Below are 7,402 nucleotides of genomic sequence, written 5' to 3'. Positions count from 1 at the left end.
ACTCAACACACATTAAAGGGTTAGTTCACCCAAAAATGAAAATTCAGTCATTAATTCCTCACCCTCATGCCGTTCCACACCCGTAAGACCTTCGTTAATCTTCTGAACACAAATTAAGATATTTTTGATGAAATCCGATGGCTCCGTGAGGCCTCCATAGGGAGCAATGACATTTCCTCTCTCAAGATCCATTAAAAACATATTTAAATCAGTTCACGTGAGTACAGTGGTTCAGTATTAATATTATAAAGTGACGAGAATATTTTTGGTGCGACAAAAAAAAAACAACAAAAAAAAAAAAACACTTATTTAGTGACGGCTGATTTCAAAACACTGCTTCAGGAAGATTCAGATCGTTATGATGCTACTTTACTCACTACTTCAGTGTTGTCACATGAAAAGATACGATAAAATATTTACAAAAATGTGAGGGGTGTTCTCACTTCTGTGAGATACTATATATAAATTTTAATATTTTGTATGTCCTCCTCTGGCCTTGATAACAGCTTGCATTATTGTGTTCATGTATTTTACACAGTCTCTGTTGTTAGTGACTGTAATTGGACATCTGAATAATTTACTATGTTTTTCTGCCTTTCTTGTAAAACAGTAAATTTGAAAAGTTTCGAGCTCAAAGAATCGATGAGATAATGATCTTGAAGTCCGTTATCTAAATAAAAGCATTAATAAGATCATTAGTTGTTTGCTGACAGATTGTCGGGTTTTGATACTGTTCATCTGGAAATTATTCACAGCGCTTCACTTTTTGCACATTTTGTTATTTTACAGCTTTATTCCTAAAGGGATTAAATTCATTATTTTACTCAACATTCTACAAACAATTCCCCATAATGACAATGTGAAAGAAGTTTGTTTGAAGTCTTTGCAAATTTATAAAATAAAAAAAAAAAAAAAATCACATGTAAAGTATTAACAAAGAGATGTTTTTCTTGTTTTTTTCTGCTGTTTCTCAGTTTTTAATCTCTCATGATGATGTTTTTAGTGTGAACAGACAGTCTTTAATAAGTGGAAATCAATTCCTTTGAATAAACAAGTGATTATATTTGTTAGATTATTTAGTTTTTAGTCAGGAGAGATTTTTTAATTGTTATTTTGGGTCAAGAGCACATTTTAAAGATTTGTTCTTGTGAAATAAAACAATAAATCATTTAAAAGTTTGTCAGGATCTGCATGTGTCTTAAATGTAGCAATAACTTGACAAGAAGTAAGAAGGATGATGGATGATTTGACACCAGGACAGAGATGAGCAGAACTGTATAAATCTGAACTATATATTATTTCCACAAACAAGTTCAAACTATTGCATTTTTCTTTAATACATTAGGGGTTTTACTATACAAGTTATGTATGAATCCAACACAAAACTTGCCTTTGAAAAGTGGGGCATGTTTAAAGCATAAATAATTTTTGTGCTATTTTTTTTTTTATTATTTTATATATATATATATATATATATATATATATATATATATATATATATATATATATATATATATATATATATATATATTAAATGAATAAAATAGGCTAACATTAGATGCTCATGAAGAATCATCTGCAGAATCAGCTGTCAGATACATGAAGGAAATAGGCTATATATACAAAACGTGAGAAAAAAAAACAACTTTTTTTCTTTCTGCTGGTAAAACATCCTCTACCCATTTTACTGGAGTAAATGCAAGGTACAATCTTGGTGTGCGATGATTTACCACTGAGATAATGTTGATGAACTCATCGGCTCAGAATTGGATTTCATATCATATCATATCATATATCATATCATATATCATATCATACCTTGCGAAAGGGAAGTCTACTTACACATCTCATGATGTTTAACACCTTCTGGCATTTCTCAACTATTTTGTTTATATGTTCAGCCCATGTATGTTTCATATCAAAATAAATAACTACCAATTTAAAAACCTTTACCCCCTCCAACAATCTCTCATCCAGAAGATTTGTAATAGCGCCCCCTAACATATAACAACAAATCATGGATTGCTAGAGTAGAAGTATAGGCCAAATAAACTTTCTGTCAGTATAAGTCAAGTGTACTTTAAAGTGATTTAAAGCATATTTCTGAGAAGTACATAAAAGTAGACTGAAAGTATACTCTCGTTTTTAGTTTTAAAGAAGTATACTAATAGTACAGATGAATAAACTTCTTTTTCATAAGGATATCCTGCATTCTCCGAAACTCTTGGACCCGTTGTGAGGAAATTGCTGACAAAAGTATTTCTGCTGTATTTCCTGTGCTTGTGGAAAGAGGATGGATAGATGTGCCTGTAATGTGATGAATACATTGATGAACAGTGCTTTTGTGTTTTCTTTCAGAGAGCTACAGTGGAGGATAATGTGGTGTACGCAGGAGTCTCGAGACATTGATCAGATCTTGATCATTTGAAAGATTTTCCAATAAGTTTGCAGTTATGCATAATACCGGCCTGCATCATATTTGCTGAATGACATCCAGCACTTGTTTTTTATTGAGGCAGATGTTTTCTGTTACAGATATTATTAAATTACATTCAATAATTAAATTACATTAAATTACAAATATTATGGAAAAGCTTTATATATATATATATATATATATATATATATATATATATATATATATATATATATATATATAATTTTTTTTTTAATAAGTAAAGTAAATAAGTAATAAGTTAAGGCACAGGGTTAAGTATTTAATGAAATCATTTGATCAAAAAAAAAAAAAAAAAAAAAAAAAAAAGTTTACAAATGTGCTTTTATTTGTGTTTTGTTTAATTTAAAGTTTCTGTGAAAGATTTTTATCAGTTAATATCTGTGGTGTTCACAATCCATGTCAAAAGGTCAAATATTAATAATGTCATATTAATGATTTTAACAGTGTTTTAGTTTTATTTTATTTATGCTTGTTCTGTTCATGCCACATCGTAATTACTGTAATTAATGTAAATTATAATTTGTAATTTTCTGAGAGCTCCAACTTCTACCTGACTGCTGGAGACTCATTTTGGGATTATTAATGCTGTGACAGAAGCACATAATTCTGAATCTGATGACATGAACAAATAAAATCATGTGTTTTCTCATCTCATAATAACAATTATCACGACATGGTGTGAACAAAGCATGTTTTCAATAGATTTGTCAGTCTTGTTTGTCTCTGTTGAAGCGACAACTAATGTGTTACTAACAGCTCTCTCTCTCTGTCCGACATTTTATAAAGTTCTTAAAAGTGTTCATGCAAGATATATCAATATTTCATATTTTTCCACATTTCTACATGCCTCCTTTTTATACATTTTTAAATAAATATGCTTTAATATAATATTACATTCTCATCACGGTTGTGGGTGAAAACACTGATAAACAGTTCGAAGAAGACGCTGACCACTGGAGTGGAAACAATGATGAGTGGGAAATGAGATGAAAAATAAACTGATCACGCAGTGGCAAAAATAAACGTGTGAACTTGAGTCATTTCTTCAGTTTATATTCCTCTCTGCTCTTACTGTGATCTTTATCTCTCATCATGACTATATTTGAGCACATTTGTTCACATGTTGGTTGAATCCACGGATGTTTGGCCTGATCAAGTGTCTCTACATTCATCTTTCAGCTGTTAAACTCAGATTCAGTTGATCTGTCCACACAAACCACACTAAACCAAACCACAGATGTCGGGTGTGTCAGTCAAGCATAACCTGATATTGCTGAGTTCAACATGTTCCTGGGTCAACATTTTTGTTGATCCTGGAACAACATTCAAATCAAATCAGATTTGAAGGACAAGTTTACAGATTATGTCAAGTTTAGGTTTAAAATCATGAATTGGTGCTTCTACATCAGTGTTATTCCAACACGTTCTCACTCCCAACTCGTCACATATGGACGCTTGGTCAGGACCCCTTGGCGTCACATATTAACGCACTGGGTACCCCCTTGGCGTCATTTTTCAACGAGCAGGGCAGTCCGATAGACTTCAATGGAACTCTGAACCGGAGCCTGCGGCGTTGAAATTTGACGTCTTGGGTAAACACACCGCAGCCCGTTGACTGCTGTGGATGGATCGAGACTACAATAAATAAGAATAGATAGGAATAGGCTACAATAAATGATCTATGCCGAGTGTGGTCAAATGGCGGCCCCCATCATCTTTATCTGGCCACCCAACTGTTTTTTAATGTTAAGAAATCCCTCGCAGTCTGATATTAAAGTGCCCTCTGAGAAAAAGGGGGAGCGTTCACAGAAAATGAACAACGGTGAGTTTAACAACGGTCATCGTGTGTGCGACAGCATTCAGCGGTGAGTTTAACAACGCCCCACTGCAGGTAAAGCATCATTCAGAGGTGAGTTTAACCAAAACAACGCTCAACTGCAGGTAGAACAGCATTCAGAGGTGAGTTTAACAACGCTCCACGCTGCGTGTAGTAAGAAGTTTAAGCGTTTTCTGGTCACAGGGTAAGTGACTAATTAGGGTGCATGCTGGATAATGTATTTTTATAGGACTCTGGTATTGATAAATAAATATGTATATATGCTTGTGTTCGATTAATCAATGTCTTGTTTATTTATTTATTTATTTATTTATTAAAAATCCTCAAAATTAATAACGCTGACGTCATTGTATGGCGCGATCGCGATCCCAAGGTCCATTGCGATTTTCCACTTGGTAAGTAGAAAAGTTAATTAATAGAGATCGAGACTATTCTTAAATTCACACACTAAAAACTGTAGAATCAGGTCAAGTTGTGTTTAGAACTTTTAGAAGTGTAAGGCAGCAATTTATTAGGACGGTTAATGATAGAAAACTTTTATATTAAATTACTTGCTGCACCAAATGTGCAGTAGGCTAGCAAAGTTAGCTAATTAAATTCAAGTTAATTTTTTTCGCGGATAATCATGAAGGTGCAATCATGGGGAATACAAGATGTTCAGTACTGATGTGTTTACCTATTTTACATACTCAGACTGCCACTTTAGCCAACATTATAAATGGTCCGTAAAAAACAGGGTTGCCAGATTAGTTTGTTTTCCAGCCCATTAATTGTTTAAAATCCACAAATAATCTGACAATAAACGCCTAAATATTATCTATAATAAACAGTAGAAACAAATTCATAACAACAACATTATTGTGTCTCAGCACAATTTCTCAGTTTTCTATTTCTTTCTTTTGTATTAAAATAACAAAATTCCACCTGCCCAAGCCCATTTATTCACACATGGTGTAACCCAAAATCAACCAAATGGGTGGAAAACTGTCCAATCTGGCAACATTGATGAAGAATACTGGTGTAAAGTGTAAGGCACAGGTGTCAAACTCAGTTCCTGGAGGGTCGCAGCCCTGCAGAGTTTAGTTCCAACCCTAAATAAATGCACCTTACTCAGCTAATCAAGTCCTTAAGGCTTATTTAAAAGTTAAAGGTATGTTTGTTGGAGCAGGGCTGCGGCCCTCCAGGAACAGAGTTTGACACCTCTGGTGTAAGGTCTTCACTTCTTAATATATTTTTTTTCTCTCTCATCAGGTCTTTCGAATTTGCCTGCTCCTTATTCTAAACCTGACCACACAGACAAACACACACTCACTCACACACACAATAAAGGCACTTATAAGAGCCACGTCTGTCCTGTTTACCTGTCTGTGCTGTAGTTTACTTGTCAGTCTCTTTTTAGCTCTCTCTAATCTTTATCTCTGTTTTTATCTTTATTTGTTTTATTTGATCATCTCTCCAGTTCTCTTAATAGTTCCTAAAAATCCTCTTTATTGTAACAGTTTGTCCATCTGTTGTTTGTTTGTTATATTTCTTGTCTAGTCATGACAAGGCCCAAATTCAGGTCCTGCCCTTCTTGCCAGACTCCCAATCAGGCAAGCAGGAAAACCTGTCATGTCTGCTTTGGAAGCCTGTCCACCAAAAAAAAAAAAAATGAAAAAGTGGCATCACTGGATAGCCAGTGGGGGAAATCTGTCCTTAAAAGCAGAAATGCTGGGCGTCTAATTGATTCTGCCCGTATTGCAGTAAGTAAAATAGTTCATATTTCATAAATTAGTGTGAAGTAAAACTGAAAGGCCATGTTTTTCATATACTGAATATCATACTAATATGATCTGGCCTTTACAAACATAGTCTTATTTCATACATGGAAGAATCCATCTTTACTTATAAATTTTGCTAAAGAGTTACAAAATTGTATTCTGTGTCAAATATTAAGTAAGTCATGATGGCAATGGCAGAAACTAGCAGTACCTCTGGCCTTACCTTATATTGATGATCGATTGTATACAGTTCAAGAGTAATGTGTCTTCTAAAATAATCTTAATGAAACGGGTTATGGCTCATTTTATTGCATTGTTTTTCATTAAATAATATTGCTTTTAACAGTGCTAATGTTTCTAATACTTCAGTGGGTGTTGCTAACTAATGTGTGATAACTGCTTTTGTTCATTTCAGGTGCAGAAACTTGAGGCTGTTGGATACAAGCCAATTTTATTTATTGGGAAACAGGACAAAAGGGCTTCAAATAAGTGGGTGGCAGATATTATTACACATCTGCACCACACTCCTGTCACCAAAATTCTTTTGGAGAAGATGCGGAGGGCTTATGAGTTTATCTTAACAAAAGGTAAGAGTAATGTTTTTGTTTAGAAATTATGGTTATTTAAAATACATGTATATTTCTCTGTTACTATGTACAAAGTAAACTTGTATTTTAGCAACCTCCACAGCACAACAGCCAGAGAGTGTCGCCGCGGAGCAACCGGAGAGCGTCGCCGTGGAGCAGCTGGAGAGCCAAACAATGGAGCAGCCGGAGAGCCTCACTGCGGAGCAGCCGGAGAGCATCGCCGTGGAGCAGCCGGAGAGCATCGCCGTGGAGCAGCCGGAGAGCATCGCCGTGGAGCAGCCGGAGAGCCAAACCATGGAGCAGCCGGAGAGCATCGCCGTGGAGCAGCCGGAGAGCCAAACCATGGAGCAGCCGGAGAGCATCGCCGTGGAGCAGCCGGAGAGCATCGCCATGGAGCAGCCAGAGAGCGTCTCCGTAGAGCAGCCGGAGAGCCTCACTGCGGAGCAGCTGGAGAGACAAACCACGGAGCAGCCGGAGAGCATCGCCGTGGAGCAGCCGGAGAGCCAAACCATGGAGCAGCCGGAGAGCATCGCCGTGGAGCAGCCGGAGAGCATCGCCATGGAGCAGCCAGAGAGCGTCTCCGTAGAGCAGCCGGAGAGCCTCACTGCGGAGCAGCTGGAGAGACAAACCACGGAGCAGCCGGAGAGCCTCACCAAGCAGTCTGAACCCGTATTTGTTCTGAATCTTGTTCCTGTGTCTTCCTCACTCTCTCCAACCTTTCTCTCTCCTTCCTCTGCTACTCCTACAACTGTTCTTCCTT

Source organism: Chanodichthys erythropterus, chromosome 3 (assembly GCF_024489055.1).
Source record: "Chanodichthys erythropterus isolate Z2021 chromosome 3, ASM2448905v1, whole genome shotgun sequence".
In the NCBI taxonomy this organism is placed as follows: domain Eukaryota; kingdom Metazoa; phylum Chordata; class Actinopteri; order Cypriniformes; family Xenocyprididae; genus Chanodichthys; species Chanodichthys erythropterus.
Note: the sequence above shows the minus strand (reverse complement) of the source record.